We start from the raw sequence: 9,260 nt of genomic DNA, 5'->3' as shown, positions 1-9,260 counted from the left end.
AAGTTCATTTCACAGCCAGCAGAGGACACCAGCAACAAAAGACTTTTGGACTATCTCTGAGATTAGGGTGAGGTGGGGGCATTCTTTTACCTTTTTAAAACTGTTTCTTAAGAGAGAAAATAGCCCAGTAATTTTCACACAACAAAGTTGATCACATCATTTAATGCGGCTTACACACAGGTATGCGCATATCAAGACATGCTCTGTCTCATCGACTGGGATTTCACAAGTCTGTACAAGTTGCTCTAATAATGCTGAGAGGGAATTAAACTGCAGAGCCGAGTGGGAAAGCTGTAACAGGGAGGTCTTTCCTTCCTCCCACCCGCCTCCCATTACTGCTCTGCAGGTGGCGAAAAGGGAAGAATTCCCGGGGAGGGCAGGAAGGATGCTGAGGCCCAGGTGTGGTGCGGTGCGGTGCAGTGACGGCAGAGACATCAGGGCCCGTCTTTCCTCTGTCATTTACTGTGCAGTGGCCTTAAAATAAAAGACGCTGGGGAAACTCCAGACTGCCTGATAAGATTATTACGACTTGTCAGGAGAGACAATATTTCAAACAGTTAATAACAGTGCAAGAAAGTAAGAGATATGTCAGCCTACCTGAGTGCTGCTAGAATTCCTCATCAGGACTCCTTCATGAGTATCTGTAATTATTTAGCTGACTAAAAGAAAATGAAGAATGTAAACCAAGTTTTATAGAGTTCAGTTTTAATGTATATTATGTTGATAACTGTATGAATTAATACATTGTTTGGATGAATTAATACAATAAAAAACAATATGCCTATAAAATGACTACATGTTTTGTGAACAACATTGTGACACCACCATCTGGAGTATGCATTCAAATATGAGATCTTGGAAACATTTGCAAGCAAATGATGTTGACAATGTGAAATGTCAAATTTAATTTTCAAACCGGCTTTTATTTGTTGATGGAGTCTATTTAAGCTTCCTGGCTGGATGACACAGAGTCCTGCCAGCTCATTACAAAGATAAACAATACATGCACACTCACTCCTACAATCCATTTAGACTCAACATTGAAACCTAACATACAAGGTTTTTGGACTGCAGAAGAACCACACAGGCACAAAGACGGTATTGTGATGTGAAACAACAGGTTTAATCATCATGACACGGTGCTGCTCAGATCACAATCGATGATGCTGTAATGTCTGTATGAGGCTTCATGGGAGCAGGAAGACTAAACATTTAAAACCTGACTTAGTTTTCAGTCGTGGATCATCAGCAAACAGTCATAGCGGCAGGTTTTCCCAGGTGAGACTGTTTGATGAGACAACAAAAGAGACAGATTGGGCCAAACAGCAGACAGGATCCAATCAACTATTCACCGTTAAAAGTAAATGTACCTTAAAATAATAACAAAAAAGTGTTTAATTAAACAAAAATCTTTCTTGAAATAATAAAGGTTGTAGGATTTAAATGAAACTCTCAGAAAGTAATCACAGGAGACACATCTACAACTAATTAACTTTTACAATCAGTCCAATTGAAGATAGCTACCACAGATAATCAACCTCAACAAACACAAATATGTGTTTATCTCAGTCAATTTTACATATATTCAGCTAAAATTTAGTGTGATAGTAGCTGAGCGTCAGCCCCAACACATACTTGGAGCATTAACAGACTGATCTCTTAATATAGCATGAAATCCAGTATAAAGTTCTCAAGATTTTACAAAAACAGCTCTATTATTTCTCTAGATAAGATGATCTTAGTCCAAAACACTGGCCTGAAAGGCAACAGGTGACATGCATTTATTCAGGGAATGCTAGGCCTTTATTATGTTTATTTTTAAATTAATCAAGCTATTTATTTGCTGACTGAAACAGCATGAATCAGGATTAGGTTTTGTTGTCAATCTCCAGCCATAAAAAATGCTATTGTGATGACAGGCCTGACCGAGGCAAAGACCCCTAAAAGACTTTAATTGAGACAGTCACATACAGTATGCTTGGCTCAGCAGCTTTACAATTAACTTCACAGCTTTTCACCAGTCTCTTCAAGGTTCATTTTGCTGCTAATGCTGAGATTACAGGCCCCCATTTATTAGGCCGACAGGACTCATTCTTATCCCACCAGCACTCAGCCATGCAGCATTTTTTATGACCACTTAATTAGAGGGGTATGGGCTCATCTCTTTCATTTGAGGCAGAACAAAAGCTCTGGGGACAAAAATAGAAAGTTCATTCTGGGACAGCTGCACAATATGAGAGGTTCCCCGCTTGCTTTCAGCAGAGACCAAAAACATGGAAAATACCGTGCAACAAACAGTGACATTTCATAACAGGTCTTGGGAAAACAAACCAAGGTGACAATTTAGAACTTGTCAAAACTCCATGTTCTGTGTCATGGAGTCAGAGACAAAGGAAAAAAAAATTGACAAAAATGTGACCCTTTTACTGGATAAAAGGAGCTCTCAGGGTCTCAAACTGTGGCTGTGCTGGGGGCTCAGACAGGCCATTATTTGGTAAACTGTAAAAAAAAGAGAAATGGGATAGAGTGATGAATTTCTAAGGTCGAAGGATGTTTACAACATGGTTTGAAGAGACATGTAAAACACTAACCAGGGTTCTGCAGCTCCATCAAATGATCACAAATGTTCCTAAATATTATTTACTAAATAAACACAGTAATTTCATCACAACTCACAATGACTTTGCCTCTCATTTATGTTTTTTGTTCAATAAAAATAAATAAATAATTGAATTTAAAAATTCCTCTTATCTCCAAAAGCTGCTGCAAACAAATGTTGTCAAGGCATTTTGTCCTATTGAGAATCATTAGACTCTAAAAAGACTCATTTTTAGAAGATAACAGAGTCAATTATGTTTTGTGTTGACAGCGACAAATTCTTGTCTTTTCATTTCAACAACTCACCTCAGATCATCATTTTTTATAAAACTGAATGCCTAGCATGCAGCACAGACTTAAACTAAAATCATTTTTGAGAGGGAGCTGTAGCTGTTGTGGTCAAATCTTGTAAATAATGTTATACAAAATCTCATACAGTATTGCAAGATGCCACATTGACACTATGTGTTGTAAATGAGTCTCAGCTACTACTACACCAAATTTTAGCCACATATTTATAAAAACAATTGAGTTATAGACATTGCTGTTAGATAATATTAACTAGTTGTGGTGGACTTACTGAATGGATTTCAAAATGTATCAGTTGTAGATGTACATCCAATGATAACTTTTTCTTAATGGCAAAGTTTTACATAAAGATTTTACACAATTTGTCAGCACTTAGAATACGTTTGGCATCTGTCTCAGTGTCATTATTGCACACCACTAAATGAAGCCCTAATAACTGATGAGTAAAGCACTGTCGTTAATTTCATAGTTAAATCGTTTCTCTTCACTCCTGGGGGTCACAAATGCTCAGAGAGCAACACAAGTGATTAATGAAACCTCAATCAAAGTGTACTTTGTGCTGAATTAGAAACCATTTGTGTCGACATTTGAATGATGCTCTTTAGAAAAGTTAAGTTCCTTTAGTTCAGGATTGATGTGTGAGAATCCAAGTGGCTCAGTTGAGACACAGGAAGTGTAATATTCGGCTAAGCGAGTGTGCAGGATTTGGGGCACAAAGAGAGCGGCGCCACTTTCAGCCCAATCAGGCTGAGTGCTGGGAGTTCCTCTCCTTCCGCACTCCCCTCTGCTCAGGCCTAATTACAGCCTAGGAGTGCCTCGGGGGCCAAGCCTCCAGAAATGGGGACCGTGGCAGTTCTACAACCAGACCACTCCAAAAAATGATTAAGGGACCCTGGCCTCAGATGAAAGGTGGCCTCTGGCCTCGTGGCTTTTTATATTGTTTCCACTTCTAATAATCAGAAAATTGTCCTGTAAGTCCTGTAAGACTGCCAGCAAGCGCAGAATCAAAGGAAAAAGATTATCATATTAATCATAATAGAGACCTTTGCTTCCAATTCATTTGAGATGAGAGACTGCTCCAAAAGCCCTCAGACAGGAGCAATTATATGAGAGACGGTCATGAGACTGTTGGGGGGGAAAGAATAACAGTAAATGTACCAGACTGTCATGTGATCTGCTGTGGCCTTCATTCCTCTCTGAACTTAACACACCTCTGTGCAGTGTAATCACCAGCACAAACAGACAAGACTTCCACAGTCATCCCCAGGTCTAAAAACAGGAAAAATGTGTTTGAAAGTTTTGGGCCACATACACACTCACCTGGTTTAAGTCTGAGATGTTTTGACGTCCAACTGATCAAAAAACGGTTTTCATTCTGAGCTTTACTTCTTTACTTTTGTCCCTACATTAACATGGTTGCCCAAAATTAACTAACAGAGCATAAACTGTGAAATATACATGAGGAAATAGCTTTTTTCTCATTATCTTTCATATATCTGATGTAAATCAGAATAATTTTACAGAACTATTATTTGTAAAAAGAAATAACCCTGAGCTGATCACATCTTTTAACTGATTCAGGTCTTCCCAAGAAAACATTGTACACTTTTTTTAAGAGCTAAATGCTGTGAAGGACTATTTATTTGTGGTAAAAAGTCTCAGCTACTACGTTAACAAATTTTAGTTTAATCTGCAAAACTGACTGAGTTATTGCCAATTTGGTGTTATCTATGGTTGTCTAACTGCAGCCATCTTGAAGAGGACTGACACCACAGGTAAATAGTTGTAGATGTGCATCCAATGATTATGTTCTAAAAGTTTCATTATAATTCATCCATTTGTTTATGAAATAACCGGCTCACAGATAAACAGGGTTGACTTTAACAGTTAACCTCCTGACTACCAGGAAAAAAAATATTGTCCAATCACCATTTTTTTTAAAATTCCACAACCTTTGTAAGGTAATTAGAATACTGATTAAAAAAATTTTGAAAAAAAAGTTTTTGTTTTTGAAATATAATGTGTCCTCTACAGTGGACATTGGAACGCCATACATTTGAAACTAAACCTCGATGCCAATCAGTTTGTCCCAAAGAAAATATCCAAACATCAACATCAGAATGAATTTCACATTGACAAAACTGTCCATCATCGCAGTTCTTTTGCTTTCCTGTGCTTAATTGCTATGATACTTCCAAAAGCAATTCCCCTTCTTGGAAACACAAAGGAACACTTTGCACTTTGTGCACATCACATGTTTTGCCCGTGCAGCCAGATCTGCAACACCTTGATGCATGTGTTTTGTCCACCATCTCTGGAAGATGGATGTCACTGTAGTGTCTCAGAGCTGCATTTGGCTGTGGTTTCCACTTTTGACATGGAGGAGTGTAGTCATCTTCGCTGTCACTTCCAAATCCTGATTGGGCCCAAGTAATCAACTCCTCAACAAGGAGCAGTTTGAAGTTAAGCAACTTCAGTGGTTTCTTCCCCAGAAACTGGCAGTCACTCGTATACTGAAGCCACGAGTTGGTGATTGCCAGGTCAAAAAAGTGGAAAACTGCACCACTGTCCATTTCCGAGTGCGAGAAGCCATCCTGTAGAAATTTAACATTCAGTCAACCAAGTCCACGCCACCCATGTTGGTGTTGTACTCAGCAATTGCCAGTGGCCTTGACAACTGGACAAACCTTTTGTCTTTCTTGGACCATCTTCTGCATGTGTACTGAGGTTCAATGCCATAGGCAGAGGATGCCATAACAACTGGCTTGTTGTCCAACCACTTTATGACAGCAACTTCAGGATGGTTGTCAGACCTTCGTCTGACAACCATCTCTGATTCACCTCTGCCTTTCTTTTTGAAGGTCTTATCCCCTATGATCACTCCTTTGGAACCCTGTTACTCATGAGCGTTCCAGTTCCTGTCAACCCTTTTGTCATCAGGGTGTCAAGGGGGTTGATTGTTGTAAAGAACCTGTCAAAGAACAGGTGGGTTCCTTGAGGAACAGACTCTGCCAAATGAAGAACAGATTGTTCTCCAATGCCATTTCCTCCTGTAACCTGGAAGGTAGTCTTGCCTTGGTAGACTACAAAGTCTAAGACCAGACCAGTTGGTGCAGCCAAGACAAACACCTTCAATCCAGTTGGGCTGAGATGTGGACTGTCTTGCTTCATCTGACTCTGCATCTGCTTGCCCTGCCTAAATTTCATCCTCAGAGCTCTATGAATCAACGTCCTCTGCTTGTGCCTGAGACATTGCATCTTCACCTTCTTCATCAGACACCTAAATATCTGAGTCTCTATCAATAATTCGCAGTAAAATTCTCTCTGCTTCTGAGAACGACTTTCCTTCTTGTGATTTAAAAAACTCAACAGAAAAAATGGAACAAAACTGAGGAAATAACTACAAATGTCCACTACAGAAGACAATTTTTTAACAATTAAATAGTATGATAAAATACAGTTCAAATACTTCATAGAAGGTTTTAATATGTTGCTAAGAGACTTATATAGAATATGCCAACAACATTTTAAACCAAAATTTGCACAACAAAAAGTATTATGCACTTACTTTTTCTCTTCCCATAAAATGTGCTTGTACTGATGAACGCCATTTTTCTGAATGAGGAAAAGGAAGGTACAAAAGCCCCACCCCTTCACATTTGGTATCATTGAAAAGCCCTAAATGTCCTCTGTAGATACCAAAAGGAGTTAATTCAGTAGTATGTAGTGGGTGGGAGATATTCAAGTTTACAAATGTCCTCTACAGAGGACAAATTTGAACTACTGGTAGTCATGCTAAAAGATCTTGTGCACTAAGTAGCACTTGAAGTATGAATTGTGAATGATTCTCAGCTACTCTACCACCAAATTGTATCACAAGATCTATGAAATTGACTTAATTATGGTCATTTTTGTGTTTTCTTAAGGTCTAAAGCCCTAGCCTTTTGGAAGTGAGTGATAATAATAAAATTAAAAACAATCCACAGTTTTGCAAGATTTAAGTTCAAATTGAGAGCATGCAACACTTCCAGACACAGCCATTAAATAGCTGGTTTATATTTAGCCAATGGCAACTTTAAAATATTCAACAGTACGCTTCAGTCTGGCTGCTGGAGCCAAAGCAGCCCACTCACAGGGCTTCTGATTTGCCCAAATCATCTTAAAGCTGTGGAAAATTGCCCCGGATTAAGATTGGACAAGCTGTTGCTGTTGGCCTGCGCAGCCTTTGACAGGAGGTTATGTTAAACACATGTACAGTAATATCCTGTGTGTGCAAAAGCACATTCTTCACACTCCCTTTTTATTGAGTGGCTGCTCTGCGGGACAACATTCCTGCAGTACATTATTCCTGCAGTCCTATCCTATGCTGAATATGCACAGGTGGTCAAAAGAGCCCCTTTCTAAGAGCTAAGAATGCAGGAAAGGGAGGAAAATGAGTGATCCTTTGTATGAAACAAATGTTTGGCATTCCACAGGCACTGCTCTGCTGTAGACCTGTCTGTTAGCAGATGGCAGCACGCCAGGGCTCGTTGGCAACAGATTGGACACCGACTTCACAGAAATCTCAAAAGAACAAAGTGACTTTACGCTTAAGCCGTGGTGCTGTTTTTTTTTCCTTTGGGACATTGTGTGCTGACAAAAGAGCTGAACTGGTCCAACTGTCCCACATCTTAACAAGTTCAGAGACAAACCAGTGAACAGCAAAAAATACGCAAAGTACCTGCAGAAGGTGGCTTAGGACTGACTTGCTGAAATAAGAAAAACATTCCATGAAAAGTATCTTCATAGAAGCACGTGATTTTTTAGTGAAATGTGACCATGATCTCAAACCAGAGTTTTGATTTAATCAGTTATCATTTAATTGGTGTGAAAGACAGTTTTCCACTTTTTATCAGTTTTTTATCAGTTCATTTTTAATCATCTTGAATGCAGGAAAACAATCTCTTTCTGGATCTTCATTATACATGTTTTATTTATGCAGTAGAGTTTTGATATGCAGTAATTTTCTTTACTGAATTGTGTTTGGTTTTAATGAACATAAAAAAATTAGTTTTTGGTCTTTTTGTAAAATTTTGTTTTGTATATAGTACTAAAATGATGAAATAAAAGCTATTTTGTTCATCTTTTACACCATAAAACATTTAAAATAGTTGAACTTCATTAAACTTTTGAACTTTAACAGAGTGAAAAATAAAGTAGCTAAAACTATCATGCTGCCTTTGTTTTTTCAGTGATGTTGTCTATAATATGGCTGCTGAAACCAAATTTGAAATAAGCATGCATTGATTTTTTTTTTCATTGATAACCTTTAATGTATTGTTTCTGTTTCTAATCAATAAAAAATCCAGTTTAAATTTGGAAATTGGCTCTGTGGTGTGGTTAATAATAACAGATAGGAGTGGTAAACACTGCAAAGGGTACAATCATTCCTAATAAGTCAATTAAACAAAGAAATAATGAAAACACAAGAAGCCTGAGCAACAATTAGATTATTTCTATTTACTATTTCTTATCCCTTGTCAACTATGGCAAAAAATACGCACAGTTTTTACATTTAAGTTGATTACCACAGATCATTTCAAGACATTGCCTTTGGCATTTCAAGACCAACATCGGGCGTCCTTGACCTCAACTTTGGGAACCACTGGTTTGACTACAGACTGTATGAAAACATTAAGCTTCTGTGTTGGAAAATCGAAGCCAATGTAGAAATGCCTTAAGTGTGCATGCTTTCAAATGTCCTACAGAGGGCATCACATTCAGCTGCAAAAAGAAAATCAACTCATTTGTCAAACCTACACTTAAACACTGTAAGTAGTTTATAATGGATGCACTAGTTTCTTGAGGCACAAAGATTAACCAACTTGGAACCCAATTTGAACATAAATCTGAAGAGCACACCTACCACTGTTAGTTGAAAGGTAAAATCAGATGTCATAATGAAATTATGGATTCCAGGTAGTACAAACTTGCACAATAGACTTGTTTCCCCCCCAAATTACAACTTTGCAATAACTTGGCAAAATAAAAGGCACTTGAATGATTTACTGTAAGGATTTTTAATATTACAGAAAGGTGGAGTGTTAAGTTACATAAAACTAAAGGGTGAAGTCAAATGCATTATTTTCTGCTCTCTGAAGTACAAAAATACTTAAATCATTTATTAAATAACTCGTGTGAACATCAGCAACACAACTACAGACATAAAAACACGCCCCAAGAAGGCTTTCTGCATAAAAATGAAATTGTATATGCACAACACTGAATAAAAAACAGTCCTAAAAGGACACACAAACATCAAGACATGAAGCATATTTGATTATATTTACTGTAAGGCTGGCATAAAAAACTTC

This window comes from Kryptolebias marmoratus, linkage group LG20 (genome assembly GCF_001649575.2).
Source record: "Kryptolebias marmoratus isolate JLee-2015 linkage group LG20, ASM164957v2, whole genome shotgun sequence".
Lineage (NCBI taxonomy): Eukaryota > Metazoa > Chordata > Actinopteri > Cyprinodontiformes > Rivulidae > Kryptolebias > Kryptolebias marmoratus.
The sequence above is the reverse complement of the archived record's forward strand: the minus strand, read 5'-3'. Positions refer to the sequence as shown.